This window comes from Cherax quadricarinatus, chromosome 25 (assembly GCF_038502225.1).
Source record: "Cherax quadricarinatus isolate ZL_2023a chromosome 25, ASM3850222v1, whole genome shotgun sequence".
NCBI lineage: Eukaryota > Metazoa > Arthropoda > Malacostraca > Decapoda > Parastacidae > Cherax > Cherax quadricarinatus.
In genome coordinates, this window is record NC_091316.1 from 16,254,903 (window position 1) to 16,280,459 (window position 25,557).

Consider the following 25,557-nt stretch of genomic DNA (forward strand, 5'->3'; position numbering starts at 1 on the left):
TGTGAGGGAGAGTGTGAGTGAGAGTGTGAGGAAGAGTGTGAGGGAGAGTGTTAGGGAGAGTGTGAAGGAGAGTGTGAGGAAGAGTGTGAGGGAGAATGTGAAAGAGTGTGAGGGAGAGTGTGAGGAAGAGTGTGAGGGAGAGTGTGAGGAATTGTGTGAGGGAGAGTGTGAGGGAGAGTGTGAGGGAGAGTGTGAGGAAGAGTGTGAGGGAGAGTGTGAGTGAGAGTGTGAGGGAGAGTGTGAAGGAGAGTGTGAGGGAGAGTGTTAGGGAGAGCGTGAGGAATTGTGTGAGGGAGAGTGTGAGGGAGAGTGTGAGGGAGAGTGTGAGGAAGAGTGTGAGGGAGAGTGTGGGTGAGAGTGTGAGGGAGAGTGTGAAGGAGAGTGTGAGGGAGAGTGTGAGGGAGAGTGTTAGGGAGAGTGTGAGGGAGAGTATGAAGGAGAGTGTGAAGAGTGTGAGGGAGAGCGTGAGGGAGAGTGTGAGGGAGTGTTAGGGAGAGTGTGAGGGAGAGTGTGAGGGAGAGTGTGAGGAAGAGTGTGAGGGAGAGTATGAGGGAGAGTGTGAGGGAGAGTGTGAGGAAGTGTGAGGGAGAGTGTGAGGAAGAGTGTGAGGGAGAGTGTGAGGGAGAGTGTGAGGGAGAGTGTGAGGAAAATTGTGAGGGAGAGTGTGAGGAAGAGTGTGAGGGAGAGTGTGAGGGAGAGTGTGAGGGAGAGTGCGAGGGATAGTGTGAGGGAGAGTGTGAGGGAGAGTGTGAAGCAGAGTGTGAGGGAGAGTGTGAGAGAGAGTGTGAGGGAGAGTGCGAGGAAGAGTGTGAGGGAGAGTGTGAGGAAGAGTGCGAGGGAGAGTGTGAGGAAGAATGTGAGTGTCAGAGGGAGGGTGAGAGAGGATGAGGGAGGGTGAGGGAGGGCGAGGGAGTGTGAAGGAGTGTGAGGGAGGGTAAGGGAGTGTGAAGGAGGGTGAGGGAGGGTAAGGGAGAGTGAGGGAAGCTCAGGAAAGGTGAAGGAGTTTGCGGGAGGGTGAGGGAGGGTGAGGGAGGGTGAGGGAGAGCGCAGCAGCAGGAGCAGTCAGCATGCAGACACTTGCCAGACAGCTCTATTGATTATTGGCAAGCATGGGGGATGCCCATGACGTCACGCCCGGGCCTGCTTCCATGGTAGCCCCATGATGGTGGAACATAGGGGTAGCATGGTGGCACTTTGATGGAGATCTCATGATGGTGGGGCATAATGATCCCATGATGATGGGGACATGGTGATGCATGGTGGGACTCTGGTGGAGACCCCATGACGGTGGTGCTTAATAGCCCCATGGTAGTACATCATGATGGAAAAATTATGGAGGTGCACGGGAAGCATCATACATGGTGGCACCACGATGGAAGCGCCTGTGTACAGTTAAGGATAGGGGAGGGTATGGCAATGTGTAACAGCATGGCACACACTGATGCGTTTTCATCAATGGTTTGGTAGAGAAAGGATGGCAAGATTCATCATGGTTGATATTTCCATAGCGGTGTACAGAACTGTGCATGTTTGTGCATGAAGGCAGTGGAAATGTTACATATCCGAGATCAATGTGTAGTGTGAATATTGCACAGAGAATACCGAGTGAAGAAATTACAGAGTAGTGGGGAGGAAATGTATAATTCAGGGAGCAGAAGAGAAATTGTTGAGATGGTTTAGTTATGTGAATCAGATAGAGCAATATAGGTTGACTAAGGTGTATAAATCTGTACTGGTTGGAAAGAGATGTAAGAAACACCAGAAGAATTGTTAGGAGGGTGTGAAGAAAGCATCATATTTTTTATTTTTTTTTCGGATTTTTGCCACCGAAGTGGCTAAGTTTATTGTGCACCCCATATCCATCCTGTGGACGGAAGCGCAAGAACATATGGATACACAAAGGGACCGAGGAACTAGGCCCCAAAAGGGTAGAAAGCATTGCAAGTTAAGGCCTGGACGTTCGGCTGGCGTGTGTAATCATGTTAGAGCGGAGTGAGTAATGGTGAGCGGTCTTTGGGGTTTGACATGCTCTACAAGTGGGAGTTTGTTAATATACGTGAAGGGAGTCAGGAAAGACGGCTAGGAGGTTTTGTACTATGTACTTGGGAAGTGAAGTGGCTAAACTTTGTAAGATGGTTATGTAGATCCATTTCTTAGCACTGGATCTTAACATCTTCTCTCAAAGACGCAGGCATTAAACTCAAGTGCGTCCCTGGGCCACGATAAACTATATATGAACTATATAAAGTGTGCACTAATTTTTTTAATGAATCAATGATCATTGCGATACCTGTTTACAAGATTCGAGATAGGGATTCATCACTGAATTACCGCCCAGTCAGATTAGCCTTGATAGTGATTAAACTAATGGAATTATAAATAACATAAGTAACTTAAAGTCGACTTCATGAACATGATCAATGAATCTCAACACGTCTTCACAGAGGGTTGATATTAGCCTAACAAATTTACTGACTTTCACAAAGGTATGTGAAGCAGCGGACAATGATGAGTGTGATGTTGTGATGTTGGGCATCATTAAAGTCTATGACAGAGAAAGACACAAGAGACTGATTTATTGTAGATGCGTAATGAATCATTGTAGATATATAGTGAGTCATCGCAGATGTCTAATGAATCATCATAGATGTATAATGAATAATTTTAGATGCATAATGAATCATTGTAATGTATAATGAATTATTATAGACAGATTAATAAAACAAGTATCAGCACTTAATACAGAAAGATAAATTTTTTCCTGGTTAGATACATTATTATCGATAGATAATAATGTCTCTAATCGATAGATAATAGATTTTTGGGGGGCTGAGGGGCTAGTAAAAAGTGGCAAGTGTAGTTTACTGTGGATAAGTGTAAGACCCTAATTCAGGAAAAATTAACCAACCACGGCCCTAATAAATTATATAACCGAAAAAATATTTAGAAATGATAGTAAATACCTATCTTATATAACAATCTAATGTAAAAATTATGCTATTTACTATGGCTGGACACCACCTGTAAGAAGCCATTGTCACGTAATTCTATAAACTGGCCAGAAAATTATTGCCTTCATTGTCGCATAAATATCCGTTGTGCAATCGCAAAAAAAAAAAAAAAAAAAAAAAAAAAAAAAAAAAGAGCAATTGCAACTTGTATAATTACTACCAATTCAGAGTCTTGTACTTATATATCTGTTATATCTGTGTGACTCTGATGGGTTAGTCTTATACCCCTTAAAGAATATCTTATCATTTCACGTACACTTTTTAAATTACACCAAAGTGGTTGGGCCACTTACCTTTTATATCCTACCTCTCTCCCCCCTCCCACCCTTTTCCAAAATTTCTATCCTTACCCATCCTTCTTCCTTACCCATCTCACCAAAGCTCTGGTCTGGACAAGAAACAAGTAAATACCTGAAACAAAGGCAACACTGCATAAGTGATCACACTAAAGCTAATAAGCTGCTTGGATATATATCGATAAAGCGAGATTTATGGTCAGGTCTGGCTTCAGCCGTTACTCTTGTTCACCCAACGGCAAACAGGTGTGGTGATACAAAAACAACATAGCAAGTTTGTCTCAAATCGAAATGTTGTCCAAATAAAGACTTGCTCTGCTCTAAGTGTCTTCATACAATTATACTGATCAGTATCTTTGTCTTTCAAACCTTCCTGAAGACAGGTACGTAGCAGCTCTCACCTGTTCTGAGTCACACACAAAAGGGACAGAGGTGGTAGGACTTGTAGGTGAGCTCACGTTGGATAATAGCTCGTATCCTGTAAAGATAAGCAATAATGATAAACAATGGAGGTCTTAGGATTCTGTTACAACTCTCCGTCACTGGTAAGGTCTCATTTAGATAATGCGGCGCAGAATGGTCCCCATACTGGACAAAATACGCAGTCGTTCCTCTTAATTTACTTGAGTACATCACTTTGGCTAGGAAAGTTACATGCGTGACTGACACCACCACAATCACTATCACCACAACACTGAACACAACCACCACAACACTGACCGTCATCACCGCCAAAAAAAAAAATTGACCACTACTGCCATTACACAACAGTGACATCTAAAACTGTAACACAGCACTGACCACCACCACAACCACCACATAACACTGATCAACACCACCAAACAGCACTGATCACCACCACATAACAGTGACCAAGAACCACCACCACTATCACACAAGTCTGAAGATTGAGACACTTATGTAACGTATGGGAATGGGAATCTTTATTCAGGAAACGGTTCGCCACACAGTGGCTTCATCAGTCCGATACAAAGTAGAAAGGCGTAAGGAGAGGAGGAGTTTGAGGTAATCAGTCCCTCAGCCTGGAGTCGATGTGTTCAGTCCATCAGTATATAAGCCACGTCTACGGCCCTATGCTGTACATTCTACAAGATTGATGGACTGAACACATCGACTCCAGGCTGAGGGACTGATTACCTCAAACTCCTCCTCTCCTTACGCCTTTCTACTTTGTATCGGACTGATGAAGCCACTGTGTGGCGAACCGTTTCCGGAATAAAGATTCCCATATGTTGCATAAGTGTCTCAATCTTCAACTAGTCGGTTTTTCAAACCATTCATCACATCACACAAGTCTGACCACTGTCACCACACACCACACAACATTGACCACTCGGATGAAAATTCACAAACACGTGAGCTATTAAATTTCTGTAACCAGTTCACCATAAGCCAGCAAATAATGGAGCTATCAAGACTGGAAAATACACTTTACCTCATCTTCACTAACAATAATGATCTGATACGAAATATAACACTATTAAGTTCATAACAAAATAGAAGTACAGATATGTATGCGCAAAGCTCCTGACCAGCATACCGTGATCAGTTGCGAGGATCCTTCACCAAATTCAACTTCAATAACAAAAGCATACAGTGGGATCAAATTAACTATGTCCTAGATGAAAGACGCTGGGAGGATATCCTAGGCAACACGGATCCCAGCCTTTGTCTAAAGAGAATCGTACATGAGACAAGAATCACAGGAAGAATTTTGAGCCATAAATGAAAATGAAAACCAAAATACTTCTTTTCCTATGCCAAATCTAGGGAAAAAAAAACAAGTGATCCACCGCGAGGCCTGGTCAGGGACCGAGCCACGGGGGCGTTGACCCCAGAAACCAACTCCAGGTATATACCTCAGGTATACCACCACCACCACTACACAACTCTGACCACTGCCACCATACACCACTGACTACCACCACCACACAACAATCACCACCACCACCACACAACAACGACCATCACCACGACCACACCACAACACTGGCGAACACACGGTACAACACTGACCACCACCACACAACACTGACAATCATCAAAACCACACAACACTGACCAACACCACCACACAACATTGACCACCACAATCACACAACACTAACCACCACCACCGCACAGCACTGACCGCCACCAGCACCACCAAACGACACTGACCGTCACCACGACCACAAAACACTGGCCATCACCACCACCAACAAACAACACTGACCGCCACCACCTCTATACAACACTGATCACCATCACCACAACCACACAACACTGACCACCACTACCTCTACGCAACACTGATCATGATCACCACCACCTCAAGACAACACTGCCCACCACCACCACACAACACTGACCACCACCAGCACCACCACACGACACTGACTCCCACCACCACCAATACACAACACTAACCACCACCACCATCACACAACACTGACCACCACCACCACACAACACTGACCATCACAACAACACAACACTGACCACCACCACAACACAACACTGACCACCATCACACAACACTGACCACCACCACCACACAACACTGACCACCACCACCACCACACAACACTGACCACCACAACAACACAACACTGACCACCACCACAACACAACACTGACCACCATCACACAACACTGACTACCACACAACACTGACCATCACCACAAGACAATACTGACCACCATCACACAACACTGACTACCACAACTCCAGAGAGCAGTGACCACCACCCCCACACAACACAGACCACCACAACCAATACACAACACTAACCACCACCACCATCACACAACACTGAAAACCACCACTACCAAACAACACTGACCACCACCACCATCACACAACACTGACCACCACCACCACACAACAATGACCACCATCACACAACACTGACCACCACCACCACACAACACTGACCACCATCACACAACAATGACCACCACCACCACCTCCAAACAACACTGACCACCACAACAACACAACATTGACCACCACCACAACACAACACTGACCACCATCACACAACCCTGACCACCACCACCACCACACAACACTGACCACCATCACACAACCCTGACCACCACCACCACCACACAACACTGACCACCACCACAACACAGCACTTACCACCACCACAACACAACGCTGACCACCACCACCACACAACACTGACCACCACCACAACACAACACTGACCACCACCACGCAACACTGACCACCACCACCACCACACAATACTGACCACCACCACAACCACCACACAGCACTGACCACCACCACCATCACACAACACTGTCTACCACCACCATAACCACCACCAGACAACACTGATCACTACCACCACCACCCCCACCACACAACACTGACATAAGAACATAAGAAAGAAGAGACGCTGCAGCAGGCCTACTGGCCCATGCGAGGCAGGTCTAAGTCTCCTACCTTCTAAAGTTAATGCCCCAACCTAGTCAGGTCAGGTCACATTCACTTAAGGAAGGAACACGGCAACTGACCCAGGAGCACAAGCTAGTCAGGTCCAACTCACACCCACCCACACCCACTCATGTATTTATCTAACCTATTTTTAAAACTATAGAAAGTTTCAGCCTCTATAACTGTACTCGGGAGTTTGTTCCACTCATCCACAACTCTATTACCAAACCAGTGCTTTCCTATATCCTTCCTGAATCTGAATTTTTCCAAGTTTATACCAGTGCTGTGAGTCCTGTCAAGGCTAGATATTTTCAGCACGCTATTTACACCCCCTTTATTTATTCCTGTCTTCCATTTATACACCTCAATCATATCCCCCCTAATTCTACGCCTTTCTAGAGAGTGCAGATTCAGGGCCCTCAGTCTATCCTCATAGGGTTGAAGAACAACCTGAGGACTTCTATCATTTATGCTTCTTGATATGAAGCCAAGGATTCTGTTAGCTTTATTGCGAACACTTATGCACTGTTGTCTTGGTTTCAGATTACTGCTAACCAGAACTCCTACAAATTTTTTCGCAATCCGTAATATTAAGATCTACATTATTTAGTTTATATGTGGCATGGTTATTTTCCTGTCCAACATTTAGAACTTTGCATTTCTCTATATTAAACTGCATCTGCCACTTCTCCGGCCACTGCATCAGTCTATTGAAATCTTGTTAGGTAAGACACATATGCAACAGTTAGGTATCTTTATTTCGAAACGTTTCGCCTACACAGTAAAGAAATAATGATACCTAACTGTTGCATATGTGTCTTACCTAACAACCTGTCGGTATTTTATACCATTTTAATGTTCTATTCAAATCTTCCTGGAGTGCTCTAATGTCCTCGTCAGAATGAATTCGACAGCCTATTTTGGTGTCATCGGCAAACTTGCTTATGTCGCTCTTTATGCCCTCATTAATGTCGTTTATGTAGATTGTGAACAACAGGGGGCCCAACACTGTGGAAATATGAACACATATGCAGTATAATGTGATCCTTTATTGACTACGTTTCGCCCACACAGTGGGCTTTTTCAAGCCCACTGTGTGGGCGAAACGTAGTCAATAAAGGATCACATTATACTGCATATGTGTTTATATTTCCATTGTGTCGGTATTTTATACCATTTATTTCCACCGGGCCCAACACTGACCCATAAGAACATTAGATCATTACCATGATCTACCCCCTCAAATACCTTAGTAAAAAAAGTTAATAAATTCGTAAGGCAAGAACGCCCCTTTGTAAAACCATGCTGAGATTCGTTGATTAATTTATGCTTTTCAAGGTGGCTACGAACTGCCTCGGCAATTATTGATTCCATAAATTTTCCTACTATGGAGGTTAGGCTTATTGGTCTATAGTTCGAAGCTGAGGACCTGCCACCTACTTTGACGACCACCATCACAAAACACTGACCACTACCACCACCTGCACACATCACTGACCATCAACACTACCTTCACGCAGCACTGACCACCCTCACCACTACGCAACACTGACCACCACCACCTCCACTCAATATTGACCACCAGCACCGCACAACATTGACCACCACCACCACCACACAACGCTGACCGACACCACCATCACACAACACTGACCACCACCACCACCACACAACGCTGACCGACACCACCATCACACAACACTGACCGACACCACCATCACACAACACTGACCACCACCACCAAACAATACTGTCTCAGTTTCTATTCGTGCTGTAAAAGTTTCTATCGTCTTTATGTTATAATTTATTTAAATCTGAGCTATGTACGGCGATCTAAGTTTAACAATCGTACGCTGCCTAAACTAAACAACCTATCCGGAAAATTGGTTAAAATCAACTTCAAGAAATTGACATGCATTGGAATGACAGACTGAACCGGAGAACGTACAGACGATGTCTGTGTTTAACCTCTGCATCTTTAGCCTTTCTTATGAAAGTAAAGACACATGTGCAACATCTGGATATCTTTATTGTAGACGTTTCGCCACCCAGTGGCGTTATCAATATAAATTCTAGGACATAATTGGAAGACTGTAGAACTATATACAAAAGATGAGGTAATCAGTCCCTCAGCCTTGGAGTTAGTGTTCACAGCATCGTGGTGGAGGAGAATCTGGAGCAAAGGCAAGAAGACTGGCGGTTATATAGGCGTCAGTGGATAAGGACATGCAGCAGACGAGGGCATATAGTCACTGGAAGGCGGGATTCCCCAGCAGAAGTAGGTCCTTCCCAAAGAGATGGGTTAGTTGCAGCAGCCTTGAAGAAGGTCTTGTAGATGTCCTCTGAACCAAGATTCCATGATGTTGCAGTGTCTGACAAGTTGTCTCTTTGGGAAGGACCTACTTCCACTGGGGAATCCCGCCTTCCAGTGACTATGCCCTCGTCTGCTGCATGTCCTTATCCACTGACGCCTATATAACCGTCAGTCTTCTTGCCTTTGCTCCAGATTCTCCTCCACCACGATGCTGTGAACACTAACTCCAAGGCTGAGGGACTGATTACCTCATCTTTTGTATATAGTTCTACAGTCTTCCAATTATGTCCTAGAATTTGTATTGATAAAGCCACTGGATGGCGAAACGTCTACAATAAAGATATCCAGATGTTGCACATGTGTCTTTACTTTCATATTGTCGGTATTTTATACCTTTCATTGCACAGCCTTTCTTATGAAGACATTAACAACACTGATTCTATGTCCTTGTGTTGTATTGATGAAGAAACGTCTGCAAATAAAGATACCCAGATGTTGCACATGTGTCTAATTCTTTAACGCTGATTCTACACTTTCTACAAAGACGTAGAACAATGGGAAATCTAATTTTGTTTACAAGTGGAAGACGGGAATGTTGTACAAGAATGGTATACAATACCGACAAGATGAAATTAAGACACATGTGCAACATCTGGGTATCTTTATTGTAGACGTTTCGCCATCCAGTGGCTTTATCAATACAAATTCCAGGACATAACTTGAAGACAGTAGAACTATATACAGAAGATGAGGTAATCAGTCCCTCAACCTTGGAGTAGGTGCGAAGAGCACCGTAGTCGTGGAGATTCTGTAGCAGAAGCAAGGAGCCTGGCGCTTATGTACTAACGTCAGGTGGAAATGTGACGTGTAGCAGACGAGGGCATAGTCACTGGTAGGCGGGATTCCCCAGTGGAAGTAGGTCCTTCCCAAAGAGATGGGTTAGTGTAGTAGTAGTTGTCGAAGTCGTGATTACCTCATCTTCTGTATATAGTTCTACTGTCTTCAAGTTATGTCCTGGAATTTGTATTGATAAAGCCACTGGATGGCGAAACGTCTACAATAAAGATACCCAGATGTTGCACATGTGTCTTAATTTCATCAAGACGGGAATGTATAGAAAATATAATTATCTTGTTGGAAATATCTAAGAAGATAGAACTCGCAATGATTTATTCAAACTTAACAGATTCAGATTTAGAATGGCTTAGTGAAAGCATTGGTTTGGCAATAACTGAAGGAGAGTGGAACAAAATGCCAAGTGGCATTATTAAAAGAAATACTTTGTTATAACATAAATGGCTTAAACTGGAGGAGTATTTAGGACCTGCAGTGATTCTCTGGTCTTGTAATGATAGTGGTGGTGACCGCAAGTGTTGGTTGGCGGGGTAGTTGTGGTGTTGATGGCATTTGTGTTGGTGGTATCGGTGACGGTGGTGTTGGTGTTGGTGGTGGTGTTGGTGGTGGTGGTGGTGGTGGTGGTGGTGGTGGTGGGAGGCAGCAAGCAGTATAAGGGTTAGAATGACGTCATGCGGGTGAGGCGGTCTGGTGCTTGCCGGCTGCCCATGTGGGGTCGAGCAGGAATGTACCGGCACCACCTCCCTCCCTCCCTCACAACCTCCATCCTTCCCTCCCTCACACCCTTACTCCCTCATTGCCTTCCCCACTCCCTCACCCTCTCCCTCACTCATTGCACTCTCCACCGTGTTCTCTAACATACTATTCTCCGTCTGATACATCTTATTCTACAATTTACTCTGGAGAAACTATTTAGGAGCCAGAAATGTATAAAAATAAATCTAAAAAAAGCTTAGCCAACCATTTCCTTGCCAGAGGTTAGCGGAGGGATGCACTGCCAGAGGCTTCCAACCACTTAACACCTGGCTACTTTATAAGCCATGATCCGACAACCAACATCTCTGCATCGCCCTCTACCTCACAATCCACAACCACACTTGCTTCCACTTGTCTTCACTCAGCCGGCACGGAGAAAGCAGCGTTGCAAAAATTACATATGTAGGCGAAGTGCAGTGTTGGTACTAAGTTGTACGGTGTACGAGACAACTTGTACTCAGCCTAACCCCGTTATTCCTCCCCACTGGTCTATGCTAAGCCTTACCACTTATGCCCAACCCATTCCCACTTGCTTGTGTAAACCATTTTTAAGGCTGCATTGGGTATCGTTAACAATAAGTTACACCAGATATTCCAGTACCCTATATTGACAACTGGGAGCACTTCTATAGCCGGAATGACATATGTGCCTGAGATGGGGGCTCATCTGTCTAGGGCAGGAGTAGCAGCTTTAGCTAGTTCGGGGTAGGGATGCTATAAGCAAGAAATAGATGGAAAAATAAACACAAATGCAGTATAATGAAACACGTTTCATCCACACAGTGGGCTTTATCAAGTTACGAACAAATATTCCCCGGGTAGTTTTGTCTGTGACCTGATAAAGCCCACTGTGTGGACGAAATGTATTTCATTATACTGCATTTCTGTTTATTTTTTCCATCTTGTCAGTATTTTATACAATTTATCTTCAACCAAGAAACAGAGGTATAGGAAGAAAAGTAAGACAGATGTGCAACACTCGGGCATCTTTATTATGGAGACGTTCCGGTAACCAGTGACTCATCAGTCCAATACAAAAAATAATACTGGAGACAGTAGAAGGCACGAAGTAGTAGTTTGAGGTGATCAGTCTCTCCGCCTTGATGTCTCTGTTGTATACAGTGGATGATGTGAAGTAGTTTGAGGTGATCAATCCCTCCGCCTTGAAAGGCGATGTTCAGTTCAACAGTTTTGATGACTCTGAAAATGATTTCCGAAATCGGAGACTTATACAGTGGTGACAGTTGTGAAGGAGATTAGAGGCAGCATCACAAGCAAGCGCAGCAGCCTAGTGAAAGCAGGCCATGCCAATAGGTTAGGCGAGTGCTAGAGCTGTAGAGGAATTCTCTGTGCCAAGAATCCAGGATATCGCAGTGTCACACAAGGGTTACAACACCTATAAACAAAATAATAAGGCACATGTGTAACACCTAAACATTTTTATTATGTAGAATTTTCTGCTTTACTTCTCTCACCAATAAATATATGTCTCCAACTTTGGGCATTATTTCCAGAGTCATCAAGACTATTGGACTGAACACCTCCTTTCAAGGCTAAGGGACTGATCGCCTCAAACTACTTCTTCACATAGCCTACCATTTGTAACATATTCATCAAAGCTGAGCTGAGGGACTGAACACCTCAAACTATTACTTCATATCTTCCACGTTTGCAGTATTATTTTCTCTATTGGAATAATAAGGCCACTATAAAGGTCTCTATAAAGAGACGTATCGCTATCCTCAGCCCAGTTGGATTAAATGAGCCCCTGGTGGGCGAAACGTCTCCTCAGCAAATGGTTTAATACACGCATACGTGTATCTCTTGCATACAAGGCAGCTGTAGTGGAGAGAGACGAGTTTGTCACCTTTAAAAACAGACTCAAAGCTTTCCTTAAAACATCAACTCACACATTACTCTGTCAGCGTCTAACTAACCAACTCAAAATATTAACAAACATAACGCAGAGCACAAAAAAATATTTTACACGACACCTCGCTCAGGACTCAGCTCAATCAAGCCTAGAAACAAAAGCTCACTCTTAAGCAAGTCTAAGAATAATAACCTGCTCGACACTGCATGTTGTCATCATGCTCCACAAACCTTTCAAAGACACCAACACTAAATTGTTTTATCTTAGAACTTCCACCTTTCCGAATTCATCAAAAAATCTTTCAAATTTGTTCTGTTAGGCGTCAAACAGCTCTTTGCTTTCATTCTTATTATTTTGATTATTATAATTATTATTATTATTATTATTATTATTATTATTATTATTATTATTATTATTATTATTATTATTATTTTATTATTATTATTATTATTATTATTATTATTATTATTATTATTATTATTTTATTATTATTATTATTATTATTATTATTATTATTAGTGTTGTTGTTGTTGTTGTTGTTGTTGTTGTTGTTGTTGTTGTTGTTGCTGTTGTTTTTATTATTATTATTATAGAAAAAGCGAAACAAATGCTTCATAATGCAGTCCTTTATTGACAACGTTTCGGTCACACGGTGGACTTTAAGTTATAAATTTTCGAGGTGTCTTTATGACCTGACACAGCCACTGTGTGGACCAAACCTTATCAATAAAGCATCGCATTATACTATCACACGGCACATACTATATGCCTTCCATTTCCCAGACAAACTCTCGGAAATGGGAGGCAATAAGATTTGATCCAAGGACCAAATCTTCATTTTTCTACACTTACTATAATTAATAATATATATGAATATATATATATATATATATATATATATATATATATATATATATATATATATATATATATATATATATATATATATATATATATATATATATATATATATATATATATATATATATATATATATATATATATATATACATATATATATATGTCGTGCCGAATATGTAAAACTGGTATTTAGCAAGAACTCATTTAAAATTAAGTCCTTTCTAAAATTTTCTCTTATACGTTTAAAGATATATTTTTTTCCCAAACCATACCCCGGCCGGGGTATGGTTTGTTTGCAATGGTGTCATTACGATTTCGTGAGTCATATATTTTTTTCATTAATGTTAATGTAAAAAATTTTAATTTTGCACCAAAAGGAACTTAGAAAACTTACCTAACCTTATTATAACAAGAACAATTTATTTTAGCCTAACCCAACTAAATATATTTTAGATTTGTTTACAATAATTTAATACTAAACAAACAAAATGAAATATATTTTTTTAGTTAGGTTCAGAATGATTTTTGCGAAATTATTGCATACACAAATTTTCACTTGTCCTATATGGCAAGATGAACGTTGCTATTTAAGCCAAGATGGCAAGTTCTGCCTATTCGGCACGACATATATATATATATATATATATATATATATATATATATATATATATATATATATATATATATATATATATATATATATATATATATATATATATATATATATATATATATATATATATTTATATATATATATTAGCTATAACAACTGGGCTATAATATAAATTGAATTTTGGTGATAATTATAATAAGTATTATCATTATTCGTTGTTAAAGGCAAAGAAGTGCAGATAATTATGTAGAGCTCCTGTAGCATGTAGAATTTTCATTGTATATCCAGTTTATGTACATTACGAATATAAGTCATTGTAAGTCATTCCTTATTATAATTACTTAAAATGACTACCTATAATTACTATAAATATTCCGTTTTCATTATTAACATCAATTATCTCCATTATAAACATCAATGCTATAATTACGTATATGTTTATAGCACTTATTTTTTTAATCATAATGTATAATATTCATGATTATTTATAATAACTGTCTATTGATTATCTAAAATAATTTTCAATAATCATGTTTAATAATTAGAGATTACCTAGTACATCACCTAGCATAAAGTACTAACACATCAACTGGTATTAGGTACTAGCACACCACCTGGTATAAGGTACTGTCGCATCACCTGGTATAAGGTACTATCACATGACTTGGTATAAGGCACTGACGTATCATCTGGTATAAGGCACTAGTACATCACCTGGTATAAGGCACTAGTACATCACCTGGTATAAGGCACTAGAGCATCACCTGATATAAGGTAATATCATATCACCTGGTATAAAGTACTAACACGTCACCTGGTATTAGGTACTGGCACATCACCTGATATAAGGTACTGTCGCATCACCTGGTATAAGGTACTATCACATGACTTGGTATAAGGCACTGACGTATCATCTGGTATAAGGCACTAGTACATCACCTGGTATAAGGCACTAGCACATCACCTGGTATAAGGCACTAACATATCACCTGGTATAAGGTATAACACATCTGTTAAAGGGTACTAGCACATCACCTGGTATAAGGCACTAGCACATCACCTGGTATAAGGTACTAACCAGCACATCACCAGGTATAAGGTGATATGCTGGTTAAGCTTACTTCAATAAAGCTTACTTCAGTAAGCGTAATCTGCATGTTTAGGCAGGAAGTAAGATTTCCCGACAAAACGAAAAATTGGTTACTCAAAGAACCACAGAATATACAGAAGAGATCTTACTTTATGAGTGTATACAAGTGTTGTGAGACGCGAACCAGTCCGAAGACTGATTCTCAAGACATCATCTTGAAAGTAAGCGGATGAAACACTTTGTGGAAAATACTGTATATATTTTCCAGAAATTCAGTATTTATATATAAATAGATGGCCATACTGTATTTAATAATATTTATGTCATAGAAAACGGAAAGCCTGCGTCTGAGCAGAAGGGGACTCGCCATCTTGGTTTTGAATTGAACTGAACGTTAGAGTGAATGGGAAGAATTTTTCGTGCTCTAGAGGTTAAAATTGGGCTGACACCTCTCAAATAGGAGGCGAAATTGTTGGATGTGCATTACTGCATAATTTGAGTATCAGGCGACTGGACAACACAGCTCCAGGAACCTCAGATAAGTCTGTTTATGTTTAATTCTGGCCAGTAATTTCATAAATTTAGACAGTGAGGTTTTCTGGGTATAATACACATTAATCTCCAGTCAAATTGGTGAGTAATATTAAGATATATTTTCCTTCTGTTATGTAATTGTGTATTTATATATAATCATTTTTTAATTTAATATACAGTCCACAAATTTATATATTTACCAGAATTCCTGGTGATGTATAATTCATTTAATTAATAGGTCCAGAGCAACTTGTGGATATGACAGTGGTAGGTATCGAAGGGGGACATTTTTGCGACCTAGGTGTCCCAAATTCCTACTTGTCTAACTGATAAATAATAATTATCTATGCTCATTGTTATGTACATAATTATACATACAGATAAATGCAATTTTCCACACATTTCACAAAACTACAAGGTTAATTAAATCATAGCCATGTAGACAGCAATAAAGACACGTAGAGAGAACATGAAATACAAGTAGACAGAGAATGAAAGACATAGGCAGAGCTTGGAAGACAAGTAGGCAGAGCTTGGAAGACAAGTAGGCAGAGCTTGGAAGACAAGTAGGCAGAGCTTGGAAGACAAGTAGGCAGAGCTTGGAAGACAAGTAGGCAGAGCTTGGAAGACAAGTAGGCAGAGCTTGGAAGACAAGTAGGCAGAGCTTGGAAGACAAGTAGGCAGAGCTTGGAAGACAAGTAGGCAGAGCTTGGAAGACAAGTAGGCAGAGCTTGGAAGACAAGTAGGCAGAGCTTGGAAGACAAGTAGGCAGAGCTTGGAAGACAAGTAGGCAGAGCTTGGAAGACAAGTAGATAGAGCAAACTTTTATTTAAAATGACAATAGACTCAGTGAGAGCTCTGTCTGTGTCTGTGACTTAAAATGCATCGGCTGACAGACTGTTTCATACCACACACTTAAATCAGCGACTTGGGAGAATGAGCTCAATGATGGTAAAAGTGAGCGACAGATTCATAATATTAAGAAGAAAAAAAAGACGCAGATTAGAAAGTGAAAGTAGCTCCATGTATAAGCAAGGACAAAAAAAATTACAGAACTTGTCAGAGGTTCTAGACTTTCTTAAAATCAAACAGAAATTCTAGTTAATTAAAAAAAAACAGGGTACACTGAATTATAATTTAATTCAATATATCGGATGTTTCTTCCACTAAAAAAGAGTGATCTAAAAGAAACTACGCTCACAACAGTTCCAACGACCCTCCAAACTACTCTACGAATATATTTATATATTAACGAGAAGACGCTTACATGTACAACTTTAGTACTCATGAAATAGGTTTAAATAATTTACAGTAAAGCAGAATATTATTAGGTTATATCATCTTGAACAGTGAGTGAGTGGCAGCATTTATCTCATTTACATCAAAATTAACCACCTGTTGAATGTCCTGCAGAGTTATCATCTCTAATGAGATTAAGCAACTAGCGTTCAGGGATATGCCTTCATGCTGAGGAGTTCGTGATCCAAGGAGCTAGAGGTGTTCTTCTCTTACTCTTGGAATCGAACCTGAGTGCATCGCATTTCCCAGGCGCCACCTGATCCTTTCCAGTTTAGCGCTTCCCCATGAATGTAAAAGTAACACTGACCCACTAGCCAAGTATTGCATATGTTTGCTTTAGACAGGGAAATCATGTGTCAAGATGGCAGTTATACACTCAGTTATTCTTATTCCTTATGACGGTTCTTCCAGCAAATAGGGTTTAAAAAGTGTGACAAAAATATGGTTTAAGAACAAAAAGGAACGATACAGTGACTGGAACAATACAGTGACTGGAACATTACACAAATAACCCGCACATGGGAGAGAGGAACTTACGACGACGTTTTGGTCTGACTTAAACCATTTACAGAATGTGACTTTGCAAATGATCCAGGTCGGATAGTAACGTCGTCGTCTCCTGTGTGCGGGTTATTTGTGAAAAAATATGTTTGAATGGCCTTGATAGGCCGATTAATTCATCAGGCGTCGAGAGAACATTGCAAGGTGAATTATTGCTTAAAAAAAAAGCACGGCATTCATCCAACCAATCAGAGGATGAGTGCGAGCAGCAGGACAGGCAACAAAGGTGTACTTCAACAAATACAAAAGTACCTTAAGTAGCACAAGGAGAAATTAAACTAGTTCACAGAACGTCTAAACCAAGTACTTGAAGTAGCTAAATTAGTACACAGAGTACCTAAGTTAGTGCTTTAAGTAATTAAATAATTACATTGAATGTCTAAACTAGAATGGAGAGTATTTAATCAAGTATATTGAGCTCTTAAACTCGTACAGTGAAGACATAGATTAGTAGATCAAGCCCATAAACTAGCAAGTTGACTACAATGTAGATAAATGGTTCAGAGAACAGATAAACTGATAAACTGGACACATATGCAACACTTGGGAATCTTTATTGAAGAAACGTTTCGCCACATTAGCTTCATCAGTCCATCAGTCTTGAAAAGACTAATGGACTGATTACATCGACTCCAGGCTGAGGGACTGATTACCTCAAACACCTTTTGATCTTCACTGCTCTTCTTTGTACTGGACTGATAAAGCCACTATGTGGCGAACCATTTTCTCAATAAAGATTCCCAAGTGTTGCACATGTGTCTAACTTATCACGTTGACTGCAGTGGAAGAAACTCGAGAGAGACAGGTAATGTTCACTTGCTAGTCTTAGGTGCTCAATTGACTTTCACTTCTTGTCATTCGCCAGACATGTCTCCAAACTGCATTGCAACATGCAACGACAACCATACACCTGCCGATCCAACACATCTGCTCACTCAAAAACACTTCCTTACCCCAATATATTTCCGTAAGTGATGTCAATATGACAGCTCCACTCGGCAGAATGTTTCCAGGTATTAGAGCCAGGTACACTGAGTAGCCACATTACCTGTAAAGGTAAAATCAGCATGATTAATCTACATATAACAGTCATCTTTAGGTAGAAGTTAGATAACTATAAATTATAGCGAAAATCTAGTTTATTAATTATTTTCTTTACTTTTAAAGTTCATCTTTGAAAAAGTATTTTATATATATATATATATATATATATATATATATATATATATATATATATATATATATATATATATATATATATATATATATATATATATTTTTTATTATCACACCGGCCGATTCCCCACCAAGGCAGGGTGGCCCGAAAAAGAAAAACTTTCACCATCATTCACTCCATCACTGTCTTGCCAGAAGGGTGCTTTACACTACAGTTTTTTAAACTGCAACATTAACACCCCTCCTTCAGAGTGCAGGCACTGTACTTCCCATCTCCAGGACTCAAGTCCGGCCTGCCGGTTTCCCTGAATCCCTTCATAAATGTTACTTTGCTCACACTCCAACAGCACGTCAAGTATTAAAAACCATTTGTCTCCATTCACTCCTATCAAACACGCTCAAGCATGCCTGCTGGAAGTCCAAGCCCCTCGCACACAAAACCTCCTTTACCCCCTCCCTCCAACCCTTCCTAGGCCGACCCCTACCCCGCCTTCCTTCCACTACAGACTGATACACTCTTGAAGTCATTCTGTTTCGCTCCATTCTCTCTACATGTCCGAACCACCTCAACAACCCTTCCTCAGCCCTCTGGACAACAGTTTTGGTAATCCCGCACCTCCTCCTAACTTCCAAACTACGAATTCTCTGCATTATATTCACACCACACATTGCCCTCAGACATGACATCTCCACTGCCTCCAGCCTTCTCCTCGCTGCAACATTCATCACCCACGCTTCACACCCATATAAGAGCGTTGGTAAAACTATACTCTCATACATTCCCCTCTTTGCCTCCAAGGACAAAGTTCTTTGTCTCCACAGACTCCTAAGTGCACCACTATATATATATATATATATATATATATATATATATATATATATATATGTCGTGCCGAATAGGCAGAACTTGCGATCTTGGCTTAAATAGCAACGCTCATCATGCAATATAGGACAAGTGAAAAATTGTGTATGCAATAATTTCGCCAAAATCATTCTGAACCTAACGAAAAAAATATATTTCACTGTGTTTGTTTAGTATTAAATTACTGTAAACAAATCTAAAATACATTTAGTTGGGTTAGGCTAAAATAAATTGCTCTTGTTATAATAAGGTTAGGTAAGTTTTATAAGATTCTTTTGGTGCAAAATTAAAAATTTTTACATTAACATTAATGAAAAAATATATCTTTAAACGTATGAAAGAAAATTTCAGAAAGAACTTAATTTTAAATGAGTTCTTGCTAATTGACCAGTTTTACATATTCGGCACGACATATATATATATATATATATATATATATATATATATATATATATATATATATATATATATATATATTTTATTTTTTTTTTATTATCACACTGGCCGATTCCCACCAAGGCAGGGTGGCCCGAAAAAGAAAAACTTTCACCATCATTCACTCCATCACTGTCTTGCCAGAAGGGTGCTTTACACTACAGTTTTTAAACTGCAACATTAACACCCCTCCTTCAGAGTGCAGGCACTGTACTTCCCATCTCCAGGACTCAAGTCCGGCCTGCCGGTTTCCCTGAATCCCTTCATAAATGTTACTTAGTAGGTTGGTAGACAGCAACCACCCAGGGAAGTACTACCGTCCTGCCAGATGACTGTGAAACAAAAACCTGTAACTGTTTTGCATGATGGTAGGATTGCTGGTTTTCTTTTTCTGTCTCATAAACACGCTAGATAACAGGGATATCTTGCTACTCCTACTTACACTTTGGTCACACTTCACAGACACGCACATGCATATATATATATACATACATCTAGGTTTTTCTCCTTATTCTAAATAGCTCTTGTTCTTTTTTATTTCTTCTATTGTCCATGGGGAAGTGGAAAAGAATCTTTCCTCCGTAAGCCATGCGTGTCGTATGAGGCGACTAAAATGCCGGGAGCAATGGGCTAGTAACCCCTTCTCCTGTATACATTTACTAAAAAAGAGAAGAAGAAAAACTTTATAAAATATATATATATATACAGTATATATATATATATGTATGGGATCCCATTGCCTCCGATAGGCAAGTAAAATGCTTCAGCAACTAGAACTTCTGTTGGATACTTCTGTTGGATTTGGGAGAAACATGAAAGAGTTTAGCTTAGTTAAGATACCGTGTACAAAGTACACAAAATACCGTGTACAAAGTACACAAAATACCGTGTACAAGGTACACCAAATACCGTGTACAAGGTACACAAAATACCGTGTACGAGGTGCGCAAGATACCGTATTGACACACACAAGTGAAGCTTAAGTGCTTCATTTATGAACAGTTAGAGGAAATATCCCAACAGTTGTCATAGGGAAGTCTTTTATATGAACTGTACCGAGATTTTCAATTGAGTTTGGCAACGCAGGATTGTTAGAGTTGGTTACCGTAGCTGACGCTTTATTCAGTTTGTACTTTCATCAGTAGTATGAATAGTACTTTATTCAAGTGGCTGAATTTTAATCTGAAAAAAGTATATAGTGGAGGGAGAGAGAGAGAGAGAGAGAGAGAGAGACAGAGAGAGAGAGAGAGAGAGAGAGAGAGAGAGAGAGAGAGAGAGAGAGAGAGAGAGAGAGAGAGAGAGAGAGAGAGAGAGAGAGAGAGCGAGAGACAGAGACACTAAAAGAAAGCTAGCATCAGGTAGGGTAGGCTCCAAAACCTGGTGGTCCCTGGTCAAGGACAGACAAGGTTATCTGCCTGATGAACTCATTCCACCTCTAAATCGACAGGATGGGACCACCTCTACTAGTAGTCAAGAGAAGGCGGACCTCTTTGCTGAACACTTTGCTACCAAAATGCAAGTTCCTGATCCAGCAATGGTCCCTCCTTGGCTAGCTGCAAGAACTGTGTCAAAACTGTCAGTGGTGACAATAAGGCAGGAGGAGGTACATTTCCTTCTTAAATCGCTTGACCAAGAAAAGGCTGTGGGCCCAGACAAGTTGAGCCCAAGATTGTTGAGAAGATGTGCAGACCAGCTAGCAGCACCTCTAACTCGCATCTTTCAGCACTGCCTAGTACAGTGTAAATGGCCCTCTCTATGGAAAGAGGCAAATGTAGTCCCTGTTCACAAAAAGAAGAGCAGAGCAGAAATCAGCAACTACAGACCTGTCAATCACTGGTAAGATCCTTGAGACAATAATCTCAAGACAAATGACAGAGTTTTTGACTACCACTCACTACTTTGTGATCGTCAATATTGCTTCAGGAAAGGTTACTCTGCTGCTGATCTGTTGTTAAACCTCTCCACTAAGTGGCACCAGTCACTGGATGAATCCAAAGTCAGAACTGGACATTGCTGGCGCTTTCGACCGGGTGTGGCACCAGGGCCTCTTAGCAAAACTTCAAGCACTGGGAATTGCAGGCTCTACGCTATGTCTCCTCAGTGATTACCTTCATGGTAGATCTCTAAGTGTAGTTCTCAATGGAACGGAATCAGCAAGACATCCTATTGGGGCAAGTGTTCCACAAGGAAGAGTGCTGGGTCCATTGTTGTGGAATGTCTACTTCAACGACCTTCTTCATCTCATCCCAGAATCACATGCATATGCAGACGACTGTACACTGACATTCACTTATCTAAGAGAAAAAATGCCAGCTGCTCTAAGCTACATCAATCACCAGCTGAGAGCTATATCAGCTTGGGGAAATAGATGGCAAGTAACATTTGCACCTGAGAAAACGCAAATGATGATCGTCTCTAGGCACCTGGAGAAGAAGTTGATATCCTTGGGGTGAAATTTGACTCCAAACTAACCATGAAGAACCATGTTGTAAATCTTGCAAACAAGGCAGCCAGGAAGCTTACAGCACTTCGCCGTATCTCGCATCTGCTTGACAGTAGGGGTTGCAAGATCCTGTACGAGGCACAAGTACGCTCACACCTTGAGTATGCTCCACTTTCTTGGTTTGCCTGCCCCCCCTCTCATTTGCGACTTCTTGACAGAGTGGAGAACAGAGCAAGACGTCTCATCTCTCGCCTGGACCCATCCTGGACAGATCTGTCATTTCAGCAGAGCCTTCAACATAGGAGGGATGTGAGTGGCCTTACTGTTATGTACAAGGCCAATATTGTCAAAATACCACACTTGGATCCACTTCGAGGACAGCGTGAAACAAGCTTGTATGCCACAAGACGGGCAGAAAGCAGCAACTTCACTCTGGCTGTACCCTTCTCCAGAACATCACTCCATCTGAGATCATACATACCCAGGATGACTCGAGTATGGAACACATTCGTACAGCATAATGATGTCAACGAGATAAAGTCAGTTGATCAAATGAAAATGCTGGCCCACAGATGGCTCCAACTTCATCCTGTTCCCTACTTGTATGTCTCATAACAATAAAAATGCTTTCAAATGAGCTGATGTAGGTAACAGCTCTTAGCTTGCCAATAAAGTTAGGAATCCTTAACCTGTAAATAGCTTGTCAATAAAGCTAGGGATCCTTAACCTTGTCAAACCCTGTGTAAAAAAAAAAAAAAAAACAAAAAAACAGAGAGAGAGAGAGAGAGAGAGAGAGAGAGCTAATGTAACAACTCTTAGCTTGTAAATAAAGTTAGGACCCTTAAGCTAACCTGTGAAAGTCTCTGTAAAGGGGGAGAGAGAGCGAGAGAGAAAGAGAGAGAGAGAGAGAGAGAGAGAGAGAGAGAGAGAGAGAGAGAGAGAGAGAGAGAGAGAGAGAGAGAGAGAGAGAGAGAGAGAGAGAGAGAGAGAGCTGATGTAACAACTCTTAGCTTGTAAATAAAGTTAGGACCCTTAAGCTAACCTGTGAAAGCCTCTGTAAAGGGGGAGAGAGAGAGCGAGAGAAAGAGAGAGAGAGAAACAGACAGACAGACAGAGACAGAGAGAGAGAGAGAGAGAGAGAGAGAGAGAGAGAGAGAGAGAGAGAGAGAGAGAGAGAGAGACAGACAGAGACAGAGACAGAGACAGAGACAGAGAGAGAGAGAGAGAGACTACATACTTTACTACAGATCTGGACTTCTTTTTTTACTCCTTTCAGAAATGAAGTAAAGGAAGATATTAAAGTGCTTTAATTTTTGTCTCGTTCTGAAGATAGTAACGTAAATTCGTCTTGCTTTTAGAAAGAAGTAAATGAGAGTCTGGCAGCGCTTGTTGCACTGAATGCCACTGGGACATCTCTCATTTGAAGGATGCCGGCAGGATGTTTCCGGGGGTGAGTGCACCCCTCCCCCCCATAGCCCGATCCCAAGACCAGGTCTCCTGGTGGATCAACCAGGCTGTTACTGCTGGCAGCACGCAGCCCGACGAACAAGCGACACCTCGGATGGTTATGAACTGACTTTAAAAATTTATCTGGCTCCCACTCGAGCACAAAAACACCGAGGAGACAACATTCAACATTCAACAAATAACCCGCTTATGACTTTCACCATTTACAAGCTACACTAAGACAGGAAGGTGAGGGAGCCAGTGTTAGTGCCACTTGTAAATGTTCAAAGTCGGACCGAAACGTCGTCATAAGCTTCTTTCTCCTACGTGCGAGCTATCTGTGTATTTTTCCAGTCACGGTATTGTGCTTTGTTCTTCTAAATGCCACAAAAGATGTGTCATCACACAGGTACATCAGAAGGACATGTACAATCCCAGATTCAGGGAATCAAACGTAAACCAAATCAAGGTGAACTTTTACCACTTAAAAAAAAAAAACTTTGCTGTTTTGAGGTTAAATTATTTAAATTTAAATTGCAATATTTATTCTGTTGGGAGATGAGGTTATTCGAGCATCATGGCAGCCATCTTGGATTTCTCATACTTCTCAAGTGGTGACGGAGTGACATCTGCTGGATTATGTCTAGTTTAAACTAAAAAAAAAAAAATTATGCACCATAAAATTCCAGGTTCGTCGGTAAATTTTATTATGATCTCTGTAGACGCTAAACTGGTACAAGTACTTGCAACCGACGAAATCTGGCTCCTACAACATCCGTCGGGCTCTTTACATTGCAAGTTGCTCTGTAAATGGACTCATTTGCGTTCATTTGATTATAGTGGGTTATACCTCTACTTAGGATTCTAACTGCGTTCCCATGACATTCAAACTCATTATTTAATTCTTTCGCTGCATAATAAGTAATATCCGGATTTTGCCAGAACGAAGTCTGGTAAATGCCGTCTTCCTGTAATATTCTCAACACTTTCAGACTAGCACGGATTCCGAACAACATTGAGCTTTTCTGGACATTAATAACAACCTTGTGCTAGCACGGATATTATCAAGAGCCCTGTGCTAGACGCCTTTTCTGAATAACTCCGTGCAAGCCGGATATTACGAACAATCTTAAGCTAGCACGGATATTCCGAATATTTCTGTTCCATCACGGATACTATGAAAATCCTCGTCTGGCCTGATACGAACATCCTTGGGCTTCCTCAGGTGTTTTCAACAGCTTCTGGATAGCTTAGCCAATTCTCGGATAAATAACCTATATGACACGTTGTTCGTAAGCTAATCCTGAATTCTGGGAGTACTGGTGGTGCGACAGATTTTCGTAACATTACTAAGCATTATGCTTTTCAATTTATAAGTCGGACTTCAACACCGAAGCTATGAATATAATCATGATATAATACAAGGGAGTGTAGATCACATTACTAAACATCTGGAGGATGGCTCCAGTCGCCATGTTAGGAAACATCCAGATGTTCAAAATGAGTATTTTTTTTTATTAAACTTATCGAATGTTAATTAAGATTCTGAGTTTAATAAAAATTCGGTGGTTAAAGTCCTATAGGAAATAAACATTTGAAGGATAATTGCTGTGACGTTTCGTCATCACACTTAACATTCAGTCAGTGTTTATATCAGCCATTTCCAGGAAAAGTTCATCCA